Source organism: Cebus imitator, unplaced genomic scaffold, assembly GCF_001604975.1.
Source record: "Cebus imitator isolate Cc_AM_T3 unplaced genomic scaffold, Cebus_imitator-1.0 Scaffold332, whole genome shotgun sequence".
Classification (NCBI taxonomy): domain Eukaryota; kingdom Metazoa; phylum Chordata; class Mammalia; order Primates; family Cebidae; genus Cebus; species Cebus imitator.
In genome coordinates, this window is record NW_016107647.1 from 1,708,160 (window position 1) to 1,722,465 (window position 14,306).

At 45.0% G+C, this 14,306-nt stretch overlaps 1 protein-coding gene and 1 pseudogene across 1 annotated transcript in view; one reads left to right on the forward strand and one right to left on the reverse strand.

The window, feature by feature from the left end:
• Positions 1-14,306, forward strand: part of FGD5 (FYVE, RhoGEF and PH domain containing 5) — a 116,747-nt gene that overhangs the window by 39,031 nt on the left and 63,410 nt on the right. The window lies entirely within an intron of this gene.
• Positions 7,290-8,841, reverse strand: LOC108286941 (annotated as a pseudogene).

The following is a 14,306-nucleotide window of genomic DNA, read 5'->3' on the forward strand; positions in this document are numbered from 1 at the left end:
ATCCAGGCATCCCACTCCAGCCACAGGTGACGCTCTTGTTCATGTGTGTCAAAATGCCTGTGCCCACCTGCCCTCCGGGTGCTCTGCGGACACCCCTCTGTGTCCTGGCATCTCTCACACATTTTCATGCCTTGTGGGCTGGGAGTCCTGCTCTGCCCTGGTACTGCCCAGCACAGAGGAGGCGACAGTGAACCAAATGAATGAATGTGTCCAGTGTGTGGGTCCAGCCATGGGCCATCTGCTTATAGTTTTGTCTGAGAGAGGTTGATAGAAGGGGAGTGTGGGAGAGTGGACCTGGGTGGGTCGTTTAACCTCATGGGGCCTCCATTTCTCCCAGTGAAAGATGAGCATAATAATAGTGCTTACCTCACTAAGTGATTGAAAGGATCAAATGAGAGAGCCCCTGGGATGTGCTCAGCTCAGTACTCAATAAATGAATAAATACAGTAGAAGTTGCACAGACTCATGGTTAGAGGGGGAGCCCTGAAACCACATTCCCTGTGTTCAGATCCCGGCCTTGAACGTAGCCTCTCTGCACCTGTTTCTGCATCTGTAAAATGGAGGTGTTAATGTCTACAGGATACAGCGGTTGGGAAGAAGCCATAGAACACGTGGCACATAGTAAACCCTAAAAAATGTTGGCTTCTGTGTCTGCTGTTGCTGCTGCTGTTATTATTGGCTGGCTGTGTCTGTGTGGAAGGGAGGGATAGGAGAAGAGGATTGTTATTCAGACCACCACACTCAGAAACCACAGGCTGCCCCTTTCATAGCTCCTGGCAGCTTCGGATGTGGCGTGTGGTGATTAAATTATAGTGTCCTCCATGAATCTCTGGCCACCGCATCCTCCCCAGCTGCCCGAGGCAGGAGCAGTGACTCCCCGGCCCTCCCTGCTTCGCCTGTGGTCTGGGTTCCTCTGAATCCCAGAGCAGAGGTGGCAGGAGAAAGATGCGTCTGAGTCTCCTCCTGCTTTGGGCTGGAGTTAGATACTCAAGACCTACAACTGTAGAGCTCACCTTGTAGATGAGGAAACCAAGGCAGCCCCCACCACCCGTCCTTCAGCATTAGCTGAACCTGTGGGAGAACCAGATCCAGCCCATGGGGTGCCTCTCCCTCTCCATCTCCGGCCGTATTCCTAGTGATTTAAAAGCATGGCCTGGTGATGAAGAAAGCTCGTTTGTCTCCTAAGACTTGTCTGGCCACAGTGTTCTCAGCAGTGGCAGCACCTGTGATGCCATTTCAGTGTGAGCCAGGCACTGTGTTGTGTGTGCACACAGAGACACATGCCCTCATGTGGGTGCTGGTGGGGGGAAGTCACCTCCGTTGGCTGGGATGAGATGGGGAAACTGGGATAGGACAGTCATTTGTTGGGCATCTACTGTGTGTGCTTTGTGGAGGTCACAGAAATGCATGGCAAGCCTGTGACTGCTACCTTCAAGGAACGTCAATCTAGAAACATAAATAACTGTAGTCATTGTAGTAAACTGCAGCGGGAGCCTCTCCTCCTGGAGAGACAGAAGGCTTCTTGGAAGAGGTGGTATTTGGGTTGGACCTTGGCTGGGGTGTGGGAGGGATGGTGTTGGGCAAGTGGAGGAGAGGGTGGGAAGGAATTTGGGAACAGTCTTGGAAGGAGCATAGATGGGATAGTGCATTTGCGTGTGTGCATGGGCCAGGGAGATGGTTTGGCTGCAGAGGGTGGTCGATAATGCCAAAGATGTGGCAGGAATCACTCGAGCCAAATTCCACAGCTTTGGACATAAAGCCGCAGAACATCATGGTGGGAAGGGCTTTTCTAGCTCTCTTACTTTACAGATGGGGAAACAAAGGCCCTTGGAGGGGAAGGGGCCCACACTGGTGACAGAGGTGGAACCAGAACCCAGGTCTCTAAGTGTTGAGGAGCTCTGCCTGATGAATTCAGACTGGCCTTTAGGTCCGATGGATTCTAGTAAAATAAAACCAGCAGGTACTATGTTACACAGGTTGTATACCTCATTTATAGACATCATCTCATCTGATACCCACATAGATCCTGGGAATGTAAGGACTGAAATCATCTCCATTTTACAGATGAGAAAACTGAGGCAGGCAGGTTAAGCAACTTAACCTTAAGGACATTGGGTGGCTAAGTGGCAGAACTGGGTCTTGGCATCAGACAGTCAGATCTCAAAATGTGTGTTCTTTACCACTGTCCTCTACTGCAGTCCCAGAGATGACCAAAAGTTAGGGCCAGTGGTCATGGCTAGGCTAGGCCTGTGAACCAACAGTGTGACAGAAAAGCGGGCTCCAGCCTCTCTGCCCACGTGACTACCCTAGGTTGCCCAAGGCACTCCTGGTGTCCCAAAGCCAGATCCTTAGACACCACTGCACTGGTAGGTTTGTGGCTCTGGCTTACTCATTTTCTCGAATGTTACCTCTTTATGTTATAATTTTATGAGGTTCTTGAAGATCTAAAAGTTTACATTTTCCCCCCTGGACTTCTGAGACTCACTTGATGATCTGAAATAAAGTCTTCATGGTCACAGTTATGTTTCCCTTTTTCTCTTTGGCAAGGAAAAATAGTGTTTGCTTGGGTTGGAAGGAAGCCAAGATGGAATCAGAAAAAACAGAATTATTTGAAAATTCCTATAAAGCCACTTCAAACCCACTAGGATGCCTAAGATAAAAAAAAAGACAGATAATAACAAGTGTTGACAAGGCTGTAGAGAAATTAGAAGCCTCACACACTGCTGGTGGTAATGTGAAATGATGCAGCCTCTTTGGAAGACAGTCTGGTAGTTCTCAAAAAATTACATAAAGATTTATTATATGACCCAGCAATTCCAATTCTTGGTATATACCCAAGAGAAAGGAAAATATGTCTGCATAAAAATTTGTACATAGATATTCACAGCAGCATTATTATAATAGCTAAAAAGAAATAATTCAAACATCTATCAGTCGAATGGATAATCAGTATGATCTATCCATATTTTGGAATATTATTCAGCCATGAAAAGGAATGAAGAGCTGACACATGCTACAAATTGGATGGACCTGGAAAACACACTAAGTGAAATAATCCAGACACAAAAGGCCTCATATTGTATGATTTTATGTAATGAAATGTTCAGAGTAGGCAAATCCATAGAGATGGGAAGTAGACTAGTGGTTGCCAGGGGCTGAGGGGCCCAGAGGGGAATGAGAGCAATTTCTAAAGGGCATGAGGTTTCTTTTTGGAGTGATGAAAATGTTCTAAAATTAGATAATGGTGTTGGTCTCGCAACTCTTTTAATATACCAAAAAGCACTGAATTGCATTTTAAAGGGGCAAATTTTGTGGTATATGACTCATATCTCATTAATGCTGTTATAAAAAGAAAAATCCTCCTGAAACCATTGATGCTGCTGCGTTTTACGAGGTGGGGTGGGGATGTCTCAGGTCAGAAAACAAGGATGAACTTTTGTTTTTACTTAGTGAGAAATGGAAATCGAATTTTTTTTTAAGTCTCTCCTTCGGTCATGTTTCTGGGAACCATTACAAGGCTATCCCTTGGCTGACCCTGGGTGCAGGATGCATTCTCTCCTAGAGGCGTGAAGGGGCCTTCACTTCAGGCATGAGGAGGCACCAGGCAGGCAGCTGCTCTCAGGGCCTGGCTCCCAGGCTGTGGGGTGCATGCGTCTGGTCTCAGCACACAGTTTCATATCTCTGGGTGTTTTGTGCTTTGACCCATGAGTGCAGCCTCCACCTCAGTTTTATAGATGTTGAAACTGAGGCCTACCCAGGACAGCCACAACGTAACCCAGATGATGCAGGGGTTACTGGGGACTCTCCACAGCATCACATTTGCCCTGTGCCTTGCCATTGCTCCTCCCAGTTACAGTGCAAATGATAGCTCCATCTGCAGAGATCACAATGTCCCTGTGAGGAAGTAGACAAGGAAGCATCAGAGCAGAAGGAGCCACCAGGGGAAGTCCTGGAGGGACTGTTTAGTACTGGGAAGGTGCTGGGGTACTGAGGGGTGAAGGATTCAGCAAGGGAATGGCACAAATGTGTGAGGGTTTAGAAATCCCTTAATCCCGTATCCAGCCCTCCCCTCCCTCCACTTACAAGCTCTTTCAGCTATTCTCCTAATTGGGATACTCATTCTCGCCAGCCTGTCTCCTCCATCTCAAACTTTCCAGCTCCCAGAGAGCTCAACCCTGAAGCCTCCTTCCCCTCCCTGCTGGACTGGTGAGCTTCAGAAAGGTCCCAGCCTGTTTCGGAGGGGCTGGGAAAAGTTACATCTGCCACCTGGCCCCGTTCACATGAATCTCTGCACCAGTGAGGACAGAATTTGATGCTGTAGCACCCACTGAGATTCCCAGGAGGAAAAGCATTCCTTTTTTTTTTTTCCTGCAAGTTATTAGGCCCTTTTGGCTGTGTTCAGGGTTATGGCTCCCAACGAGTATTCCAGAGGATGGAATTAAATGGTCAGAGTTGGACAGCGCCAGGCCGTGTTACACAGCGTTCGTCTCCCCACGTGGAGGCACATGTCCTTTATAACTCTAGGCTGCCGAAAAGGACTAGGCTCATTTGGAGGTTCATTTAAGGTAACAGGCTCTGGGCAGCTTTAATTGATGTTCCCTTTACAGCACAAATGGACTTAGAGGGTGGATAACAGCCCCAGGGAGATTAGGCGGGGGTTTAGAACTTGGCCCTTCTGCAGGCTCTTCAGAGCTGGCCAGAAAGGACCTGCTATATGTCAGGCTGTGGCCGCTTTCACCATCGTGTTCTTATTGACTCCCACAGTGAACCTCCATAGTTATCACCACTTTATAGGTCAGAAACAGAGAGGTTGAGTGGCTTGCCTAAGGTCACACAGTGACTCTTCTGTCTGATGCCAACATTCTAGGCTACTTGGTCACTAAATTTACAATGCCTGATCACATGGCCATTTTCCTGTTTACCCAGAATGTGACTCCCCAGGTAAACTTCTTGAGTGGTGGCACCATATTACCCCTGTAATGACCACATGACTAGAATTTCCTGGAAAGATCCCATTCAAGGTAAAATAGACCATTGGCCCTTTATTTTTGTTTCATTCATTCATTCATTCATTCATTCATTCATTCATTCATTGAGACAGGAGCTTGCTCTGTCACCCAGGCTGGACTGCAGTGGCATAATCATCTCTCACTGCAGCCTCAACCTCCTGAGCTCAAGTGATCCTCCTGCCCCAGCCTACCGAGTAGCTACAGGTGTGCACCACTGCACCCAGCTAGCTTTTAAATTTTTTGTAGAGCTGGGAGGTCTTGCTGTGTGGCTAGGGCTAATCTTGAGGACTCCTGGGCTCAAGCAATCCTCCTGCCTCAGCCTTCCAAAGAGCTAGGATTACAAGTGTGAGCCACCAGACCTGGCCCTCTTTTATTTTTAAATTGGCAAATAATAATTATACATATGCATTAGGTCCATAGTGATGTTTTGATATATGTAATTTACAGATCAGGTCAGTTAGCATACCATCATCTCAAACATGGATCATTTCTTTGTGTTGGGAACATTCAGTATCCTCCTCCTAGCTATTTGAAACTATGTAATATAGGATTGATAACTGTAGTCCTCCTACAGTGCTATAGAACCCTGGAACTTATTCCTCTTATCTGGCTCTAACTTTATATTCTTTAACAGGTCTCTCCCTTTCCCCACCTTACTCCTACCCTTCCCAGCCTCTAGTATCCTCTGTTCTACTTTTTACTTCTACGAGATCAGCTTTTTTTTTAAGTTTCCACATATGAGTGAGAACATGCAATATTTAACTTTCTGTTCCTGGCTTATTTCACTTAACATAATGTCCTCCGATCCCATCCGTGTTGCCACAAATGACAGGATTTCTTTCTTTTTTATGGGTGAATAGTGTTCCGTTGTGTATGTATACCACATTTTCATTATCCACTCATCTGTGGTTAGATACCTAGGTTGATTTCATCTCTTGGCTACTGCGAATAGTGCTGCAGTAAAGATGGGAGTGCAGATGTCTCCTCTTTTTTTGGATATATACTGATTTCCTTTTCTTCGGATAAATGCCCAGCAGTGGGATCGCTGGATCACGTGGTAGTTGTATCTGTAGTTTTTTGAGGAATCTCCACACTGTTCTCCATAATTGCTCTACTGATTTACATTCCCATTAGCAGTGTAGAAGAGTTCCCTTTTCTCCACATCCTTGCCGGCATGTGTTATCTTGTGTGTGTGTGTTTTTTTTTTTTTTTTTTTTTTTTTTTGATACTGGCCACTCAACAGATGTGAGATATTTCATTGTGGTTTTGATTTGCATTCCCTGGTGATTAGTGATGTGATCATTTAAAAAATATGCTTGTTGGCCATTTGTGTATGTTTTCTTTCGAGAAATGTCTGTTCAGATCATTTACCCATCTTTTTAATCAGTTTTTTTTTTCTGTTAAGATGTTTGAGTTTCTAATCTATTCTGGATATTTATCCCTTGTCAGATGAGTAGTTTGCAGATATTTTCTTCCATTCTGTAGATTATTTTTTTCATTCTGTTGATGGTTTCCTTTGCTGTGCATATGCTTTGTAGTTTGATACAATCCCATTTGCTTATTTTTCCTTTTGTTGCCTGTGTTTTTGAGGTCTTAGTCATAAAATATTTTCCCAGACCAATGTCCTGAAGCATTTTTCCTATATTTTCTTCTGCTAGCTTTATAGTTTAGAGTCTTACATTTAGGTCTTTGATCCCCTTTGAGTTGATTTTTTTATAGCATGAGAGATGAGAAGATCTAGTTTCATTCCTCTACATATGGATATTCAGTTTTCCCAGCACTGTTTATTGAAAAGGCCACCTTTTCTTCAATGAGTGTTCTCGGCACTTTTGTCAAAACACTAGCTCTCTGTAAATACATGGATTAATTTCTAGGTTTTCTGTTCTGTTCTCTTGGTCTGTGTGTCTGTTTTTATTCCATGCCATGCTTTTTTGGTTTCTATAGCTTTGTAGTATATTTTGAAATCTGGTAATGTGATGCTCCCAGCTTTATTCTTTTGGCTCAGGATTGCTTTGGCTATTTGGGTCTTTTGTGGCTCCATGTAAATTTCAGAATTTTAATTTCTGTTTCTGTGAAGAATGTCATTAGTGTTTTGATGGGGATTATGTTGAATCTGTAAATTGCTTTGGGTAAGTATTGTCATTTTTTTTTTTTTTACTATTACAAAAGTTTATTTAACAAAAAGTCTAATATAAAAATGTACTTGACCTAATTTTTACGTCATAGTAAAACAGGCCCTATGGAGAGAGGACATGGGTTTCTCCACTGAACAGCCATTATTTATACTCGTTCCAAGGCTTCTTCTAACATGATGATACTATTTCCTCGTATTACCACCATTCCAATATTGTTCTGTTGTCCACTAGTTGCTATCTCCACACATTCATCTATCACAAGATTCATAAAGGGATCAAATCACCGCAGTATTCCTCGGACATGTCTGCCACCATTTAATTTCAGTGATAACTTCTTGTCCACAATTTTTTCAACTCGGGAGGGTGAGCTTTGCTCATGATGGCTACTCCAAGGGCCCACAGAGGCCTTCAAGTATTGTCATTTTTATAATAGTAATTCTTCTGATCCATGAGCATCAAATGACTTTCTATTTGTTGGTATCCTCTTTGATTTTTTTTTTTAATCATCAGTGTTTTATGGTTTTTCTTGTAGAAGTCTTTCACCTTCTTAGTTAAATTTATTCCTAGATTGGGATTTTCTTGTAGCTATTGTAAATGTAGTATTGTAAATTTTTTCTGTAGCTTTTGAAAAATCATTCTCAGCTAGATTATTGTTCATATATGGAAATGCTACTGATTTTTATATTGATTATGTATCCTGCAACTTTACTGAATTTACCAGCTCAAAGAGGTTTTTGGTAGAATATTTAGGGTATTCCATATATAACGTTATGCCATCTGCAAACAGGGACAGTTTGACTTCTTCCTTGCCAATTTGGATGCCTTTTATTTCTTTCTCTTGCCTTATTGCTCTGGCTAGGACTCGCAGTACTGTGTTGAAGAATGGTGGTGAGAGTGAACACCATTATTTTGCTTCAGTTCTTAGATGAAAAGCTGGAAGCTAACAGTAAGATGTCAGCTGTGGGTTTACATATATGGCCATTGTTATGCTGAGTACTTTCCTTCTACGCCTAATTGATTGAGAGTTTGTCATGAAGGGATGTTGAATAGTATCAAATGATTTTTCTGTCCTTTAAACCATTAAAGTAATGCTTAGAAATGTCATCCTTTTTTTTCTTCTAGAGACAGGGCCTTCCTCTGTCACCCAGGCTGCTGGAGTGCAGTGGTGTGACCACAGCCTCAGCCCCCCAGGCTCAAGCAGTTCTCCTGCCTCAGCCTCCCAAGAAGCTGAGGCTAATAGCTATAGGCATGAGCCACCACATTCAGCTAATTTTTAAATTTTTTTAATTTTAGAGACGAGAATCTCACTTTGTTGCCAAGGGAGGTCTCGAACTCCTGGCTTCAAGCGATCCTCCTGCTGCAGCTTCCCAAAGTGTTGGGATTACAGGCTTGAGCCACTGTGCGCTACTGAAATTTCATCCTTTTGGCCTCCAAACTGTATCTCTCGGATGTCCTTCCTCACTTACCATACAGTAAAGTTTCAGATCCTGGGTCCTGGTTTGGGGCTTAAGAAAACATAGGCACTGAGCCCTGGGTAACTGGGAGACCTCAGCAAGAAAACAGATAGGAAGGTGCCTGTAATTTGTAAGGTACTGTAGAGATTGGGGCCTTTCTACTGGTTCTAAACCACCCTTAGTGTCAGCCAGAGAGTAGAAAGATACCAACTGATGGAACAATGGGGCAGTCTGCATTTTCATCGTTCTGATGGGTTATTCTGATAAACTTATTTTATCTGATGCTGTCAGGCTATGGAAACAACACCATTAGCTAATATCTAATGAAGACCTTCTTTGTGCCACTGCTGAGTGCCTTTGTTGCATTGTTTGAATGAATTCTCTAAATAATCTATACCTGTATTACTATCACCCCTGTTCTATGGATGAAACTGGGGGAAAAAAAAAAAGCTGAGACATGGAGAGGTTAAGAAACTTGCTTGAAGTGGCACAGCTGAGATTCCACCCAGGCAGCCTGACTTCTGAGCCCACCTCTGAGACCAGAGAGTACAGTAAAGCACGCAGAGTACAGTGCAATGTGCTGCTGAAGAGGGTAGGTTACAAAGATTGCACTGTACTCTCTCTGGGTTCAGAAGTAATTCGCACTGTACTCTCTCTGAGGCCAGAGAAAATCCTTTAGTTCATCTTTGATCCCTCTATGTGTTAGCTCTATGAAGCAGGTGCTGAGCCATATTTAGTGAGTGCGTGTGAGGGGGTGGGTAGGTAGAAGGATGGCTGGCTGGATGGCTGAGTGAGTAGATGGAAGGATGGCTGGAAAGGTGAGTGGATGGTCAGATGGATGGATGGATGGTTGGTCGGATGGATGGATGGATGGATGGATGGGTGGATGGATGGATGGATGGATAGATGAATATATGGGTGGGTGAATGATTGGATAGGCAGATGGTTGGGTTAGAGAGCTTTTTCATATGTAATATATTAGTAGGCTCAAAGAATCCATCTGAAGACAACACCTCACCTAGTTATTACTATAATGGGCATTTTGACTAGAAAGGCTATAGACACTGTACCCTTAGTATCTATAGTACAGAATCTACAACAGAGGGCTCTTAATAGGAATTTTTCTTTGAATGAATGAAAAACCAGGCAGGCACCAGATAGCTGAAAATACAGAGCCTTGCAGGCTTCCTTTGACCATACTGAGCAAAGCACTCATATCAGAGGTTTCTGTTGACAGACTGGGGAGATAGATATGACGTGTAAGTGTTTCAGTCTTTTTCCCCAAGGGAAGACATGGCTACTTGCCCACATCACAGGTTCTGCCTGAGTCTCTCAGAGCATTTGGGAAGAAGTTAACATCTCTCAGAGGTGTTTCCTTGCCTTGGTATGATCAACCTGGTACCACTACCAGCGCCCTTTGGAGCAGCTATGTTGATAGTCTTTGTTTAGTATCAGAATGTTTTGATTTGTTTATTTTACTGCTGTGACTTCTGTTTAAGATGGGGTCTGTTGCTGTAACTTTGTCATTGACTCTGCAAAGACATTAAATCATACTTGCTCTTTCATGTTGTTGAAAGCATATTTTAAAGATGTTTCTAGACCTTTAAAATGTATTACTATTATTTTTGATTGACAAATCATAATCTTATACATTTATGGGGTACGCTGTGATGTTTTAGTATATGTATACAATGTGGCATAATTAAATCAAGGTAATTAACATATCCATCACCTTATTTTTATGGTGAGACACTTGAAAGTTACTCTTAGTTGGCCAGGCGCAGTGGCTTGTGCCTTTAATCCTGGCACTTTGGGAGGCCAAGGCAAACTCCTCTTGAGGTGAGGAGTTTGAGACCAGCCTGGCCAACATGGTGAAACCCCATCTCTACTAAAAAATACTAAAATTAGCCAGGCATGATGGCTTGCACCTGTAATCTCAGCAACTTGGGAGGTGGAGGCCCGAAAATCGCTTGAACCTGGGAGGCAGAGGTTGCAGTTAACAGATCACATCACTGCACTCCAGCCTGGGTGACAGAGTGAGACTCTTAAAAAAAAATTACTCTTGGTTATTTTGAAATATATAATACTTATTATTGACTGTAGTCACCCTGCTGTACAGTAGTCTCAAAACCCATTCCTCATGCCTGTTTGAAACTTGGCACCCCTTGCTCGAGAGTGAAAACACTTTTCATTTCCTTTTTCTTTTCTTTGAGATGGGTCTCGCTCTGTTGCCCAGGCTGGAGTACAGTGGCACAATCCTGACTCACTGCAACCTCTGCCTCCCAGGTTCAAGTGATTCTCCTGCGTCAGCCTCCCAAGTAGCTGGAATTACAGGCACCCGCCACCACGCCGAGCTAATTTTTGTATTTTGTATTTTTGTATTTTTAGCGGAGACTGTGTTTCAGCATGTTGGCCAGGATGGCCTCTATCTGTTGACCTCATGATCCGCCTCAGCCTCGCAGAGTGCTGGGATTACAGGAGTAAACCACCGTGCCCGGCCAAAAGCACTCTCCCCCATCCTCTCCCCCTTCCCCTCCCCCTCCCTATTCCCCTCTTCCCTTCCTCCTCCCCTTCCCCTCTCCCCTTCCCCTCTCCCCTCTCTCCTTCCCTTCTTCCCTTCCCCTCTTCCCTTCCCCTCTCCCCTTCCTCTTTCCCTTCCCCTCTCCCCTTCCCCTCCCCTCTTCCCAGCACAGGGTACAAGAGTTTATTTAACATCTGAATTTACTTCTATTATGTTGACCCCATGTTACAAGTTCCATGTGGGTCCATTACAACTCGAACCACTCCTGCCAAAAAGGGAAAGAAAATTTAAAAAGAAATTCCACAACTTTTTCCATGTCATTAAATATATTCATATTTATACTAACCATATATTAGTATGCATTGGAAAGGAACACTGACCCAAACAATACATCATGGTCACAACTAAACATTTACAATTCTGAGTGAACAGAAATTCAGAACACAGTAGGGGGTTAAGGGAGGAGGGGAAGTGCATTTGGGGGCAGGGAATGGGAAGAAACGTCCAATGACAGGAGTGGGACTGGTTTGGCTTTTGGCAGGGGGCAAGGCCCCACAAGTACACATTTTGATACCCCTAGGTATGCTGTGGCTGTGGCCCACACAAATGTCTTATCCGTGGACTGTGGCCCAGTGACCCCATCAATGAGTCAGGTTTGTCCACTCTCTGGGCTTCGAGGGAGCTTCCTTTAAGTGTTGAGAGCCTAAACCTCTTTTACTTCCCGGAAAGCAGGAGCCAGCACATTTCTAATGTTGACTTATCCACATTTGTTGTACTCATAATTCCTAAATAGGACAGTGAAATAAAAGAGCCAGAAATATCATCAGAGCATCTGAAACTTTGCCCCTGACATCTCTTTTAGTGATCTTTCTGAAAAACAGAATCAGAGAAAGAATAAAGAGCGCCATCTACATGGCCCCATGATGGCCGTGACTGAGGCTGAATTGAGGATCAGAAGTAACCAGGTTCTTCTGTGAGCTCTATGCACCTCCAGTGTGAGCAGGATAACTTTAGTCAGACACATTATTATAATTTAATAATTACACGGTTTATTTTAAAATGCTGAAAGAGGGTCTGGGTGTGATGGCATACGCCTATAATCCTAGCTTCTGGGGATGCTGAGGTGGGAGGATTGCTTGAACCCAGGAGTTAGAATCCAGTGTGGCAAATATAGTGAGACCACTTTTTTACAAAAAATATGAAAAAAGTTAGCTGAACGTGGTGGTGTGGGCCTGTAGTCCTTAGCTACTGGAGTGGCTGAGGCAGGAGGATTGCTTGAGTCCAGGAGGTCAAGGCTGCAGTGATCATACCAGTGCACCCCAGCTCAGGCAACAGGGCAGGACCTGTATCTAAAAATAATAATAAATTTAAAAATACATTGTTAAAAGAATACAGCATATGACCTCATGGGTATTATCACTTGGGATGAGGCCAGAGTTGGTAGCAAGCGTTATGAATGAGTTGACTTAAAGAAAACATGAGGCAAGTGACAGAACAGCTGGAGGCAGGAGGGCCGCTGTGAACACGGGGAGTGGCTCAGGTTTGGGAACCACAAAGATGGGAAGGGACGGGAGAGTACAGAGCTGATCCTGAAGAAAGCTGACGGTTATTAAGCTGTCATGTGTTGGGCACTGTCCTGAGTGTCTTACCTTGTGTAACTCACTGTGAATTAGGCACTGCTGAGGATTGGAGAGGTTAAACACAGCTAACAAAAAATAGCCAAGCCAGAATGTGAACCCAGGTAGCCTAACTCAAGAGCGTGAACTCTCATCTCTGCACTCCACTGACTTTCCAAAATAAAATAACAACAAGAGCCAAGGCCCACCCAAGACCCAGCTCTGCATATCAGTGCACTGACAGTCCCTGACCGCGTCTGCTTTCAGGTTTCTAAAAGGGACCAGACATGGAGAGGCACCTTCAAAGGCAGTGTATGTTGGCGCGGATTTGCTGTGTGACCTTGAGCTATCTCTTTCCCTCTCCATGGGTTTGGCTTCTGTGAGCCCTCTCCCTCGGATCACCCATGGCTCTACTCCATGGAAACCACCCCTTGCTTGGCTTGAGGCAGAGGCCCCAGGTTCTGTAATGCCCAGTAGCATCTGATACTAGGGAGACTTCACAGTAGTAGCAGCAGGAGCTGAGGGTGCCCACCTTGCCCTCCCCAGGTCCTGTAGGCTTTCTGGGCAGGCTGAGCTCTTGGGGCCAAATCCCAGCAGCCCCGGAATGCCACTGAAGAAGTTAAGCCAGGGGACAGCACAGTCAGATTGGGTTTTGAGAGGGTTACTCTGGCCAATGGGTGGAGAACAGATTGGGCAGCAGCCAGGGTGAAGTCAGAGAGCTCAGGAAGGTACCAGTTACGGCCGTTTAGGCAGGTGTCCTGGCCTGCAGAGGCTGTGATAGAGATGTCTTGCACGTGTGGTCGGGCAGTATTTGAAGGTAAGCCTGGGAGGAACATGATGCTCACGTAGCAGCTGTGCTAGGAGACGCTGGCTTTCTGGCTTGCTGCCTGGCATGCACCTTCCTTTTGGGTGAGGAGGAGGAGTGGTAAGAGCACTGCTAGCTGTTGCATCCCTCATTCTTACTGCTTATCCTGGATAGAGCACCACAGGCTTCTGCTGACTGAGGCGGCTGTTCCTCTTAAAGGGAGGGCAGGACTCCACTCCAAGTCTGCTGGAAAAAGGATTGCAAATCAATGCAGGCTGCTCTGGACGGAGGGGAGTGGGGGAGTGAGGACTCTGTGAGACCAGTCCATGCAGCGACTTTACTGAGCCTGATCTGAGCTCTGCTGAGCAAGTGAGTTGTCCCTGACCTTTAGGCTGGGAACCGCTTCTCAGTGGTGGGAGTTGGTGGCCCTTGGCAGTGTGGTGACTGGCAGCGGAGGTGAAGGTGACCCTGGGATGGAAGGAGGCTTTGGCGTACCTCAGCAAGCTGGCGGGGGCCCTTTCTTTGTATACCTTGGTGATGGGTGTATTGCTTGTTGCAAAATACATTGTTTTATCTCATCATTTGAAAGAAAAGGCCAAAAAGCAATATTTTTGGAAAGGAAGAAGAAAGAAATGTGACCAGAGGGCAGCCTGCTGGGTAGTTAGTTAGGTAGTGGCTCAGCCTTGGTGAGGACTGGGTTTGCCTCTGCACACAAGTCCACAGCCATAGTCCCCACTCTCAACCCATTATGTCAGTGGAGGTCCAG